Consider the following 15,034-nt stretch of genomic DNA (forward strand, 5'->3'; position numbering starts at 1 on the left):
AGATTGACTGCTTTCCTTTGTCCTCTGTTACAGCATATCCTTGTCCACTTAAAAAAAAAAAACAACTTTGTAGACTGCCCCCAAATTCCAAAAATGAAAAGAGAATTCAGGTGTACCCTTCATTTAGCAACACCCAATAATGCTATCTTACACAATCATACTAAATGATCAAGAAATTGACATTTGGTACAATATTAGTAACTAAACCACAGACCTTTCAAGTTTCACAAGTTGTTGCACTCATTTATTTACTTTTTGGTATATAACTGTGAAATTTTATCACTTATAGATTTACATAACTACCGCCACAGTCAACATAGAGAACCATCCCATCATCACAAAGAAATGCCTTAGTTTTACTCTTAAAATACAGCCTGCCTCCAACTCTAACTCCTGACAACCAATGATCTATTCTACATCACTGGAGTTTTGTCATTTTGAGGATGCTAATAAAAATGGAATCAGAGTATGTACTTTCTTGAAGGTGGTTTTCACCCAGCATAATGTCCTTGAGATCCATCCAACTTTTTGAGTACATCAGTAGTTGCTTCCTTCCCCCACCTTCTTACAAAATAAATTTTAAATTGTTATTTCTGAATATAAGTGAAAATGTCCTCATTCACTGGAGTGAGAAAATTCTTCTGCTAAAGTTAAATTAAGACATCATAGCCTTGTATAAAAATTTGAGATGTTAACTGCAAAGAAATGAACTTTCGGTCTCTAAATACCCAGTTTGGGCCCTCTGAGATGACAATGTGATAAACCAGTTTAGCTAGCCAGCCAATGTATGGTAGCATGACAGCTCTCTGCTGTTCTCCACAGGAGCCAGGGACCAGTCAGTGCACATTGTCCTGTTGCCTTGCTCTGAGGTTAAAATTCAGATGTAGAAATGTCGCTGGTGGTGATTCTCAGTGTTTTCTCCCCATGGTCATCGTTTAGGACTTTGGTTATTTTAATAAATATTTTCAAAATCCACTTACACGTTTCACTAGAGTAAAATTTTAAGTAATGGAATTGTGAACACCACTTCAAGTGCATTCTGTTTCACTTTAGCCCTCAGTGTTTCACCCAAGAAGTGAGTATAAGTACAATTTATATTGCATATTATTTTTTTTAATCTGAGAGAATGCTGATTCACTGACAGCCTCACTAACTCTACCATTATCACTGGGAATCCTGTAATTGTCACATGAAACAAGAAACTATCCGAACAATGAAAACTGAAGCTGAGACTTTATTTTAAAGATAATTTCTTTTTGGCTGAACTAGGTTTCATTGCTTTGTGTGGGCTTTCTCTAGTTGCAGTGAGAGGAGTCTACTCTTCATTGCGGTGCACGAGCTTCTCATTGTGGTGGTGTCTCTTGTTTTGCCGCACAGGCTGTTGGCTTACAGGCTTCAGTAGCTTTAGCGCATGGGCTCAGTAGTTGCAGCTTATGGGCTCTGGAGCTTAGGCTCAGTAGTTGAGGCACATGGGTTTAGTTGCTCCACGGTATGTGGAATCCTGGACCAGGGATCGAATCTGGGTCCTCTGCATTGGCAAGTGGATTCCTAACCATTGCACCAGCAGGGAAGTCCTGAAGCTGAAACTTTTTAGGCAAAATCTAGTTCCATCACTTCTGTTACCACATTGAATTTAAGATTTCTGATAAGACACTTAAGCAGTTTTGGAGATTGAATTTAGACTGCAGATTAATTAAAAAACACATGTCACCTACTAACTAAATGGGCTTCCCAGGTGGCTCAATGGTAAAGAATCTGCTTACCAATGCAGGAGATGCGAGTTCTATCCCTGGGTTGGGAAGATCCCCTGGAGAAGGAAATGGCAACCCACTCCAGTATTCTTGACTGGGAAATCCCATGGACAGAGGAGTCTGGTGGGCTACAGTTCATGGGGTTGCAAAAAGAGTTGGACATGACTTAGTGACTAAACAACAATAAAAACTAAAAACACATCCAGAGAAGAAGGGACCATTACTGAAGCCTCTCTAGAAGTTCTCTAGGAAGATATTTCACTTTGGAAGTTATCTGGCAAATTAGTATCTACAATAGCTTTTCGGCATGTTTGGAAAAAGTATCAGTACTGGAAAAGTTGGATTAAGGATGAGATGATTGACTCTCAAGTGACATTTGTCTGAATTTCTTTGATTCAGTCCCACACAACACTGTGTATAGATATATGGGTGTTAACGTCAAATGGAATAAGGAAACAATGGCGCTTCTATTACCTGGGAAAGGAACCTATTAGTCTAGGTCCTAGCCAGTTGGCACCTCCACCCCCTTCATCCAATGTCCCTTCACTCAACCTCTGAGCCCCCTCTACGCTCTACACTCTCTTGTCCTCTGCCTTGCCCTGGCTGTGCTAAATAAGCTCCACAAAAGCGGATGTAGACAGGTGAGATATAAGCCTTGCTTTGTCATCTGTAAAGGCTCCAGGGAAAACAGATACACACTGGAAACAGTGGCAGGACAATATGAGACAGCGTGTGATGAAATGCCATAACCAGTGACCCAGACTGAGGAGACAGCAGAGCAATCGCGATAGCTTCCATCTTTTAAGCCTTAACCACGTGCTCACAGGGCAATGCGCAGAGCACGTCACACACCTTAGTTCATTTAAGCCTTCTGGCTGACCCCAGCCGGTAATCCTCATAGTTGAGGGACTGACCTTAGGGAAGTAAGTTACACAAGCAAATTGTAATCAGATTCAAACTCAAACTCCTATTAAGCCACTGAGAAATGCAACTTATCTGGGGCCCGAGGACTTCAGGAAGCGCTTCCTACGAGACACATATCTTGAACTGAATGAACGAATTTGAATACTACAGCCAGCGCTATTTCAGATATGTGCTGACCTCTAAGCTACTAGCCTTATTTCCCCTCCAAAAGTCCCCCTGCCCTTTAGCCAAGACCAGAAACCACTGCTTTTATAGACAAGAGTCCTGAAGTAGGCAGCCCCTGCATTGTTAATGTTATAAGGAGCTTGATGATTTTACATCGTGGTACTATTATCAGGGCCTCAGGAAGTTAAGAGGAGCAAGACTTTTCTGTGCCCTTGTTTTCTAGACATTACTCTTGCGGGCAGAACTTGGTTTAACCGAGAGACCTTTGTGCTTGCAAAATAAATTTAATGGTAGTGTCTTAGGTTTGCAGACTGCTTCACACTCTTCAAAGTGCTTTCCCACACATTTCCTCATAATCCTCACAACCAAAACCCAACGGAAGTATGTGTGGCAGACATCATTCACCTCTGTACATATGATGAGACAAAACACAAATGAGGTATAGACGGGCCAAGATCACACCTTGAGAGTTAACAACCTGGTCCTTCCATAGCATCCAGTCCAGCAGCAGCCCTTCTGTCGGTTCTTCCTCTCCCCACCTGCACCTCTTTTATCCCTCTTCATTCAGCAGGTGTCTAATGTTGATTCTGCTGGGCTCTGAGCTGGATGCCAAGTATAATGTGATGAACAAGACAGCTTGTCCTGTAGGATCTTGATCTAATGGGGGAGACACATGCAACCATTAGCCACACAGTGATGTAGGGCTTATAATAAAACTATATAATGTGTGAGGATATATTAAGAGAGGCTGGGGGGATGGTTATCTTGAGAATGCTCCAGGTTTTTCCAAAATCTTGCAGGAGCAATATGGAAGAGAATGGGAAGACATGCTATTTCTGAAAGAGGGAACAGCTTGTTGGGAAGCATGGAGATCTGAATAGGTATGGCATTGGAAGAGGGGGCTGAGGCAAGAAACCAAAGATAGGAAAGGAAAAATATATATACATGTAGAAAGAACACTGAGTTAGAAGTCAGCAACAATTGGGTTCCTCTTGTCCCTCTGCTCCAAATTCCATGACATGGGGCAAGTCACCTCACATCACTAGGCTTTAGTTTCCGAGAATTATTGAGGTGAAGGGGTTAGCTATGTATCTCTAACATGCTGTGATTATAAGAAGCATTGAGGCAGAAACAGAAGTACAGAGGAGGGAAAGGCTTCTGCAAGAAAGAGTGTTAGAATTGGGCCTTGAAGTATTTCGAAGGATTTCTACAGTTGTCGATGAGGAAAAGATTCCCTTACTATTAATAATACCTACTATTTAAAAATTTAAATAGAAAAGGAATTCTGTTTTCGCCAACAAAATGTCGAGTAATAATATCTGTTTGAAGAGATACCAATGTGTCTTCCTCCAGTTCTGAATTAACACATTCCTTGCCTTTAAGGAGCTCAAATTCCAATGTGAAAACATCAAACCCAGGGAAAGGGGTTTAAGGGTTTGGAGGCCTGGGAGATGTTCCCTGTCTCCTCTCTGCTACCCAACCGGAACTGTTTGGATCACAAAAAACATCCTCACAGGAAATCCTGCTTTCCCACCTCCTGGTAAGAGGCTGAGCTCCAGGAAAAGGATGGATTTGGGGAAGAGCCCTGTGTCCTGCCTCTTCACGGGAGGTCTGGGACCAGGAGGACAGGAGGAACTAATTAAAAACACAATGGAAACGGCAATGTCAGGTTTTCAGAGCTGCTGGGGCCCTCAGAAATCACTTGGTCCTCACTGTACAAATGAGGACACAGGGGCCCCAAGAAAAGGGACTCGCTTGAGTTCACACAGCTTAGGAAGCACAGCGCTTGGGCTGGAACACGGGACTCCGGCCTGAGTTCACATCATATGCCGTGGTATTTGAGTCAGTAAATCAGGTGCCAAACAATCAAACCTAGCCTCCCCTCCCCCACCCCATTACCCTTTATACCATAAAGGAAGGAAAAGGCTATGTGTGCACATGGGCACGTGCACAAACACACACACTCCAACTGCTCCCTTGGCCTCCGCACCCTCCAGGAGCTTAAAAGCCCTGTGAACTCATAAAACAACGCTTTAGAGGCACCTCTGCTCCACGACTCCTCCCCACCCTGCAGGAAAGTGAGTTTTTTCCCCCTTTCGACTTCTCATTCCCCTTTCTCTGGTCTTCCTTTTGTCCTCTTGCAGATGATGACAGCCAGCTTGAATGCTGATTGTGCGTAACCAGGGCCGGGAGGTTCTTAAGGGCAGGGACCGTGTATGCTAGCCTTATCCAGAAGGTCTGCTGAATGTCCCTGCTCTGTCTGGGGCCTTGTGCTAGACTACTGGAAACAAAAGGAAAAAGAGAGAAAGTTCTGGCAGACCCCGCCATTGTAAACATGCCCGCGTGTGTGCACAGACACATGTGCCGAACCACACTCTTCAAACATTTACCTTCATCCTGCTCAGAGTCTCGTCAGGCCTCATCCGGCTCTGCGAGGTAGCAGCAGCCAAGGCCGCAGCTTCACACGCACACACTCACAGAGGTCCTCGGGATCACAGAAAACTGGGGCCAAAGCAGAGGAAAAGAGCAGCCGCGAGGGACAAGATCCTGCCTCAGGGCCGTGGGAAGGGGGAAAGGGTGACAGGATTATCCTGAGAGGTCTTTCTGAAAATCCAAAACTGCCTATTGCAGAGTCAGTACAGTTCGCCTACTGCCTGGCCGATCCTTCAGGTCACAGACGAAAGCACAATTATATTTGTTTTCTCATCTAATCGCCGTAATGACTCAGAGACTGAAGAACAATAGTTAACATTTACTGACTACATCTACTATGTTCTAAGCCCTTTCACACTGTTAGCTTACTTCTTCCTCACAACAACAGTATGAGGTAGATACTCCTAGTAGCCCCCGTTTTAGGGAGTAGGAAATAAGAACAGGGAGGTTAAGTAATTTCCCCCGAGGTTACACGGCCAATGTGAAGAACCAGGATTCGAACCCTGGCAATCGCTCGTCACCCAAGCATTATGTGGGACTACACTCGGTGCTAAAGTGCTGTGGCTGAGGGCACCCAGGTGAAGCCAGGGTTTGAACTTGGGCCTGTCTGGCTTCAGAGCACATGTTCTCTTCTCTTCTTTTTCTCCTCCTTCTCCCTCAGAGCAGAGGGTTGATTGAAGGAAGCCTGTGTTTCCTCTCCCTAAAGCTACAGTTCCTACCTTGATATGGTGATACTAGGTGATGGATGCTGGCTGGGAGGGGATCAGGTACATGGACCACAGCTGAGTCACTCCCAATGAGTGGCTTGCTCCAAACCCCCAGAATCACCCCAGGGGTTGGGTGTGCTGTGACTCTCCCCTCCCGTCCCCTTCCCCAGCATGGACAGTACCTTGGAGCCAGGGAGAGCCCAGCACCCCACCCCCATCAAGTCCAGCATTCCCTGGGCCACCCAGGAGGGGGCTGCGAGCCACAGCTTGTTTAGTAATCACGGAACAATTTCTCTCTCCTTGCACGTTTTCTGGTGCTGGTTTCTAGAACCAGGAGGGCTGGCCAGTTATCCCTGCTCCAAGCTCATGGTTCCTGCTGGGTGATGTCCCCCTCCTTCAATTTCTTTCTCCAGCTCCATCTCTGTTGCTCTTCTTTCTTCAGCATATATTTGCATGCTCTGTCTCCGTGATAAGCTGGGATGTGGACAAACCAGACAAGGTCCCTATCTTTGGGGGCCTCAGTAGGGAACACAGACACCCAAACACGTGTGGTTGGAACCACAGTGAAGGGATGTTTAAGGACCTTAGGAGAAAGAGCTGGCGGGAATCTCTGCTCTGCTGGACGTCCCAGGCCAACCAGGGTCCCTGGCTCTCCCTGTCTCCCTCGGGGAGATTTACTTGGTGTTCACTCGTGTCTCCTCTCCCCCTGCCACTCCATGCAGTAGGGCCCCAGGGCACAGTCCTGGGAAAACAAGACAGTGGAGGGACGAACCCAGGAGGAGCAAAGCACCCAGCTATATGCCACCAGAGGCCCTCGATCATGGGTGTGATTTCATTCAACGCCTCTCCGTTCCCTGAAGAGTGAGCCTTGGCTCCCTGAGGGCAGCCCAAGTGGGCTATGCCTCCTCTCCCATCCCCCGCAGCCAGCACAGGGCCCGGGACTACTGCTCCACAAGTGTTTGCTTAAGATAGACAAACGAGCAGAGGCTGTGCCCACTGTGCAGATGAGAAAACTGAGTCCCAGACAGGGAAGGTACTTGCTCCCCCACCATAGCTTTTAATAACAGAATGAGAAAGAACCTGGGTTTCTTAGCTTAGATAGAAGAGGAACTTGCTGCCCAAGAAAGGGGAGCGTGTCTTTCTGTCACCCAGACACCTAAGACACTCAGGTCAGTTCAGTCGCTCAGTCGGGTCGCTCTTTGCGACCCCATGGACTATAGCACACCAGGCTTCCCTGTCCATCACCAACTCCCGGAGCTTGCTCAAACTCGTGTCCATCGGATCAATGATGCCATTCAGCTATCTCATCGTCTGTCGTTCCCTTCTCCTCCTGCCTTCAATCTTTCCCAGCATCAGGGTCTTTTCCAATGAGTCAGTTCTTCACAACAGGTGGCCAAAGTATTAGTATACCTAAGACATTGCTAGGCACAAACTAGACGTGCAGAAAATGTGGAATAAAATGAATGAATGGAGCTGGGTGGCATGTGATAGAGCCCTCCATTCTTGCCACATCTACCATGGAGCCACGGTCACACTGAGAGGCTTGCTGTCCCCATCTGTGCCCTTCACTTCCCAACACCGGGCCTTTGTACTTGCTGTTTCTCTTTCCTGTCACCTGCCCAGTCCTCGCAGACACCAGTTCTCTGAAGTCTAGTCTGATTCTTCCAGGCTGAATAAACATACACACACACAGTCTGTTCCCAGCGCACTTTGCACACCCCACCCTAGTAGGGCACCGATTAAACTGCACTGTAATTCTTTGCCTCTATCTTAAGATCTCTAGGCATGAATACAGAGTTGATGTAGAGTAGAGACTCCTCATAAAAAATAATAGCTTCTATTTATTAAATGGTGGTAAGCTCTTTGCAAAGCTCTTTATATACATCTCATAATCTCTCCAACAATCCTGTGAATCATGTGTTATATTTGCCTCCACTTTAGAGAGGAGGAAACTGAGTTACAGAAAAGTGATGTAATTTTCGTAGTAACACCTACTGAGGAGCAGAGGAGTAAGTCTAGCCTAGCATGTTCTAACAATCAGTCACATCATTAACCACACCATCAGGCTCTGTCCTGTGTGTGGGAGGCATTCTGAGCTGACATACAGGACCCAGGCCATGTGGACAGAGGGCTCCTGCCATGGTGTTTCCTGGTGACTCAGGAGCTGGTGACAGAGTCCAATAGGAACATGTGTGTCTTTAATTGGTGGCTTTACAGACTTTCCCCTTCACTTTCTACCCTTATTTCCATCACCCCATCACCCTGGCCCTGGACAGGTGACAAACCTGTTTATAACGGTCAGGGCTGACTTGTTAGAAATATAACACGGGAACCAGGATGCTCTGCTGGTATAGGTACCTGTGGGGAGCTGGAGTTCTCATCGGGAGCCAGAGCAGAGACTGAAAAAGAGGAAGGGGGCAAAGATGAGAAGCTCAGAGGCAGAGTAAGGATCAGAGGCAGAAAAAAAGAGCGGCCCCAGGGAGAGAGACAGAGACAAAAAGAGCACAAGCTTGAGACAGAGGTGGCAGGGATGAGAGGCAGAGTGAGAGAAATGATAGATAAATGGAGAGAGGAATTCTGTGGTTTCCTCACCCCATTACATTCCCATTACAGATGGAGAAACTGAGGGTCAGAGGAAATGACCCTACTTCCTGGCAGATGTGTCTGCCACTTCCTAAACACCATCAGTTTAGTTCTTCTTGTGTCCCCGGATATGTACCAGTGCCTCATATGCTGGCCCTGAGAGTCTTTCCATGATATTTTTGGCTATTTATCTTCTTTAGTGTCACAAAGGATTTAAACTAGGACATATCACAAGATTTTGAAGTAGTACTCCCAATGTAGCAAATATTTCCTTGTAGTCAGCAGGAATGGAAAGGAGGTTGGGTCCAAGCTGACATGACTAGCTGAATCACCTTGGATAAGATGAGCCTCATCTCTAAGTTTTCCTCATCTCTAAAGCTGGGGTCACACAAGGTTATTGTGATAGATGAAGTAACAAACGGAAAGCAGAAGCAAGGAGCAGTACAGGCACACACAGTAGGTGCTCAACACATAAAATCCCCCTCATCTGTCCAAGGGTCCCACTCATAAGTACTTATGTTACATGAAGGCTGGGGCCATGTCTGGGTGACCAACAACAACTGTTTGCTGGTTAGAGGGCTGGTGGCTGCACACTTGTTCTTCTGTCCTTTTCTGACAGTTCTGGGAGCAAAACCACTGATAGCAGAGTTCTGTGGGATTCTCTCCTCGTGAGGACAGAAACCACTCAGGCACTATCAGCTCTATAATTCTGGGGAGTGCTTCTGGTCTTCTGGATGCTTCCATAAGAAGCATGGGTTCACAGAAAGGGAAATGGCTTCAAAACATCAGGAAACACCGTGCATTCTTAATACATTCAGTTCTTTCACACTGGTCATTGAGATAGATGAGGCTTATAAACCAGAGCAAGGGTCCTCACATTTTGGTACTCATCAGAAATCACCTGGACATTCTGTTAGAATTCTGGACCTCACTCTCAGAGTTTCTACTTTAGTGGGCATGAGAGTAGGCCTGAGAATTTGCTCTTCTAACAAGTCCCCAGATTGTGGTGATAGTCCACTTTGAGAACAATTGAATGAGTGAGTGAGGCCTTTTCTATTTGCATTCTGATGGCAGCACTGGGTTTGGAAGCACAGAGATGACTCTCCCCATATCTCAAGCATGGAATTCTGGGCTCAGATGTGCTTACTGGGGGGCAGAGGCCAGGATTCGTCCAGGGCAAGGAATGGGGACCAAATCAGAGACAATGGTCATATGGAAGTGAAAGAGGAGAACAATGACATCTCAACTTGGATTTTTCACTGTTAAAAGTAAAATCCTTAGAACAGTGTGAAGAACTGACTCGTTGGAAAAGACCCTGATGCTGGGAAAGAATGAAAGGCAGGAGGAGAAGGGGGTGACAGAGGATGAGATGGTTGGATGGCATCACTGACTCAATGGACATGAGTTTGGGTAAACTCTGGGAGTTGGTGATGGACAGGGAGGCCTGGCATGCTGCAGTCCATGGGGTCACAAAGAGTCGGACACGACTGAGCGACTGAACTGAACTGAACTGAAGAACAGTATGATGTATAGACAATTATCATCTCCCTCCCACAGAAGAGGAAAGTGAAACTCAGAGAGTAGGTAATTTACCTAGAAACAGACAGCTGACCAGTGAGGGAGCAGGGCAGGAACTCAAGACTGCCTTACTCTTGAACTTGCTCTGCTGCCCTTGGAAGGTACTGGTAGTCCCTACCTCACTGGGCTGTTTTAAGGAGCAACTGAAGTAATAGTTATGAGTGCTAAGGCCAGCACCTGACACATAGTACCACCATGTACATATATTGAAAATAAACTGGCTGCTCACCACAGTGCACACACACACACACCACATCCCTCCAGGCAACAAGCTCTGGGCAGAAAGCTCAGAGATTGCCTTGTACCCAAAGACAGGGGTAGGCAGAAACACTTCCCAAAAATTTAAAGCCTCAAGTTTGGAGGAGCACCCGGCCTTTGGTGGGGGTGGGGGACAGCTCAGAGAGTGGCGACGACGACGCCCTCAGGCCCAAAGCCGGGTTCGCTGTTCACTCCAGGCTGTTTCTCCCGGGACCAGACCCCAGACGCACAAGTCTGGGTCCTCACGTCCCCTCCACCTCGACATCCCCAGCCCAGGAGCTCCGGGTTTCCTGCCCGCCCGCGCGAGGCCCCTGCCTGGGGCGGGCGGAGGAGGGGTGGCATTTCCTGGCGGGGCCGCGGGTAGCGTCACTCGCTCCCGGACACTCGGACAGCGCGCTGACCGACAGGCACCAGATGCTATTTCGGGCGGCGCTCCGTTCAGCGCGCAGTTTCCGTTTTTCCATCGACCGTCGGAAACCGGGAAGGGGGGAGAGTGTGGACGTCACGAGCCCCCAGCCCCAGGCGGGGGGTTGGGGGCCGCGTCGCGATGGCTGCCAGACGGTCAGAATCTAGAGCTTCGCGAATAGAGGCGGGTGGGGAAACCACCTCACCGCGCGGCCGGACTGACAAAAGCCGTACCTGTCCCTGTTCCTTGCTCACAGCCCTTGGGGTGCCCGGCGGGGTCGTTTAATGCCCTGTAAAATAATCCAACAGCCTGGAGGTTCCTCCAAGGCACCTAAACTCGAGACATTTAAAACCAAATGCAGAATCCCTTCCCGTTCCCTTTGGCTTCCAAGTCTCCGTCACCAGGAGTAACACTCCCATCGAGGCAAATACAGCCAGAAACCCAGAGGGTTCCTGGATCTCTACTTGCCCCTCACCCTGCCAACCCAATTCTTACAAACCTGATTTGTGTTTTAAATACATATCGTCTACATCTGCCTTTTGCCATTTTCCTGGCAACACCCTAGCCCCCTCTCCAATCCCCCTTCCTTGGATCACTGCATTGTCTTTGGAACTGACCTGCCGACATCCTTCCCGCTCTCTCACACTCCTCCACCTTGCAGCCAAATAGCTTTCTAGAAATGCAAATCTGATCCTGTATAGGACATTACGCTCCCACACCCAACCAAATAAATAAAGTGGTCCCCTCCTCAATTCTTTGAATTGTCAACAGCCTTGCTCCAGCCATTACTGTACTATTTTCTGTTCCTTTTATGAACCTCAAGTTCTTCTCCAGCCCTTGGTTTACCTGGAAGGCTCTCAATGCTCAGTCCTCTAAGCGAGCCCTCAGCCCACTCTCCCATTTTAGTCCATGCATCAATTCTCAGAAAGCATTCCCTGGCTGGGCTCTCCCTTTTCGCAGTTGCTCAGAGATGTGAAATGATTTGCCCAATGGTGCCACAGCCCAAGGGTGGTAGCGCTGGGCTTTGAATCCAGAATTACTTGAATCCCACCCTTTCTATTTAGTGATGCAGCCAAGCAAAGGCAACAGGAACCAGAGAAGGGAGAGATGAAAGCCCACCACCCTAACCCCCACCGCCCCGTTGCAGAGAGGCTTCAAGAAGAAAAGGGCAGGGACTTCCCTGGTGGTCCAGTGGTTAAGACTCCTTGCTCCCAATGCAGGAAGCTCCAAGTTCAATCCCTGGTCAGGGAACTAGATCTTGCAATGCCACAGCTAACACCTAGTACAGTGAAGTAAATAAATATTTAAAAGAAGGAGAAGAATAATAAAGGGGCAGAATTTGGTAACTAACAATGGGTGAAGCAGTGAATGGGGCTAGAGCTCTGGGGAGATGGGGCTGAGTAAACCACAGAGACCTCTCCCCTGAGTCCCTTACCCAGCAGTTGGTGTGGGTGGGCCAGAGGTGGCCTTGTGGCAAGTTCAGGAATTAGACTTTCTCCCAGGACATGAGTAGCCTCTCTTCCATAGGATTCTGTAAAGTTACCCATGTCCACATGGTATCCTGACTTCCACCAGAGAGCACAAGAGGAACAGAGGGAACAGGCTACAGTGAATTAACTGTATCTTCACAGAGAGTTACCTAATAGCCAAGGAGGAGCTGAACTAAGGCTTTGGACACACTCTGGACTCATTCTTCAAATGGGACTTGTTCCGTGAATTCTCAGGCTCCAAAAGGAACTCAAAACCAAGATGCTAGAAGGACAAAGAAGCCTGGCCTGATGGGTAGAGTTGCGGACTGGGAACTGGATAACTGAGTTTAGGTATTGGCTTTTCCTCTAGGTCACTGAAAACTTTGATAAAGTCACACATCCTCATGACCTAATTTTCTTCTCTATAACGACAACCAGAACTCCTATGTGCAAGTGCATAGGATGTCAGCCTGGGCAAGGTTCCATGAATTATTGCCCTCACCACCTTTTAAAGATCATCTTATATAATCCTCATAACAGTTCTCTGGGTTGTTATCCTCCCATTTTACAGATGAGAAAGCTGAGGTTCAGATCTACATGACTTGTAGTATTTCAGCTTCCACAGTAAAACAATGAATCCATATACCTTCCATAGGCTGAGCCCACTGCCTTGTGCTTCAGTCACTCAGTCCTGTTTTACTCTGTGAATTCATGGAGTGCAGCATACCAGGCTTTCCTGTTCTTCACTATCTCACAGAGCTTGCTCAAGCTCAAACTCTGTGAATGAGCAAGCTAGATGTCAGTGATGCCATCCAACCATCTCATCCTCTGTTTTCCCTGTCTCCACTTGCTTTCAATCTTTCCCAGAATCAGGGTATTTTCTAATGAGTCAGTTCTTCGCATCAGGTGGCCAAAGGATTGGAGTTTTCAGCTTCAGCCTCAGTCCTTCCAATGAATATTCAGGGTTGATTTCCTTTAGGATTGACTGGTTTGATCTTGCAGTCCACGGGACTCTCAAGAGTCTTCTCCAACACCACAGTTCAAAAGCATCAATTCTTTGGCACTCAGTTTTCTTTATAGTCCAACTCTCTTCCACACATGACTATTGAAAAAATCATAGCTTTGACTATACAGACCTTTGTCAGCAAAGTAATGTCTCTGCTTTTTAACATGCTGTCTAGGTGTGTCACAGCTTTTCTTCCAAGGAGCAAGCATCCTTTAATTTCATGGCTGCAGTCACCATCCACAGTGATTTTGGAGCCCAAGAAAATAAAACATGTCAACTGTTTCCATTCTTTCCCCATTTGCCATGAACTGATGGGACCAGATGCCATGATCTTTTTTTTTGAATGTTGAGTTTTAAGCCATATTTTTCACTGCCTACCCTCTCACAGAACCCAAATTTCTAGGCCACAGTACAGATCTGCACTCCTGCAATGAGCTGAGCCCAGAGCCTAAGCTTGGAGGACAGATCTGGGCTCAACTCATTGCAGAAGCCCAGTTCTGTCCTCCAAGCTTAGGCTCTGGATGGGCTCTGGAGGATTCCAGTGCCAAATTTGCTTCAAACTCAGGTTTCACCGCTCAATAGATCTGCAACACTGGGGAAATTACTTTTACTCTCTGTGCTTCAGTTTCCTCATGTTAGGCGAGATCATCGAATCAACCTCTTAGAATTCGTGAGAACTAAGTGAGTTAGTATTTGTACAGTGCTTCAGTGTGTGTTAGTCGCTCAGTCCTGTCTGACTCTTTGCGACCCCATGGACTGTAGCCCGCTAGGCTCCTCTGTCCATGGAATTCTCCAGGCAAGAATACTGGAGTGGGTTGCCATTTCCTCCTGCAGGGGATCCTTCCCACCCAGGGATTGAACCTGGGTCTTCTGCATTACAGTCAGATTCTTTACCAACTGAACCACCAGGGAAGCCCACAGTGCTTCAGTAGTGAGATTAAAATGTTAAATGTTCCCGAGCTCTGGCTTCAGCCTGAAACTCCACAGAATGGATATTTTAAACTCTTCGTTGACATCAGTTTCTTCTCCCTAGAGCCCGTTGGAGAGACCTCAGTCCAGACATTCAGGCAAGCAGGCTCCATTTTAGAACAGAAAAGAGACAAGGTTGAGGGGAGATGGGAGTGGGAGGGGTGGGAGCTGGGGAGCTTTCTGGGCTAAAAGGAACTGTCCCTTGAAATTCGGGTATCTAGGACACTAGAATGAATGGATGTCAGGGAAGGAAGGGTTAGATGTGACCGTTTGGGTGCTGTGGTCTGGCTGGGATGTGAGTCGTTGGAGAAATGTGCCTGGAAGGAGGAAGGACTGAGGTTGTGGGGAGCCGGGATTCCCCGGAGGCCTCGGGATCTGTAATGAGGCTGCACCCGCCGGGTCCTACACAGAGCGCCCAGCTCTCTCCGTGGCGCATTCCGGGGCCGGTCCCAAAGCCGTGCAACCAGTCCCCACTCCCCTCCGGTGAAATTGCCAAATTAAAATGAATCATTTGGCCCATAATGGCCGAAGAGCTTATCGGGGGCAAGCGGACCCGCGGCAGTGCCTTATCTCCGCGGCGCACACGGCCCCCGCGCGCCTTGGCCCATGCTAACGAGGCCTAGAACGTGAGCGGGATTAGAGCGCGGCGGTGGAGGAGTCGGGAGCGGCGCGGCGCGGGCGGGCGGGGGAACGGGGCCGGGGCCGGGGGGAGGGGAGGGGAGGGCTCGGCACTAAGGACCAGGCCTCAAAATGGCCACACGCGTCCCCCAGTAGCGGCAAAACGT

The sequence above is a fragment of the Muntiacus reevesi genome, chromosome 1 (assembly GCF_963930625.1).
Source record: "Muntiacus reevesi chromosome 1, mMunRee1.1, whole genome shotgun sequence".
In the NCBI taxonomy this organism is placed as follows: Eukaryota; Metazoa; Chordata; class Mammalia; order Artiodactyla; family Cervidae; genus Muntiacus; species Muntiacus reevesi.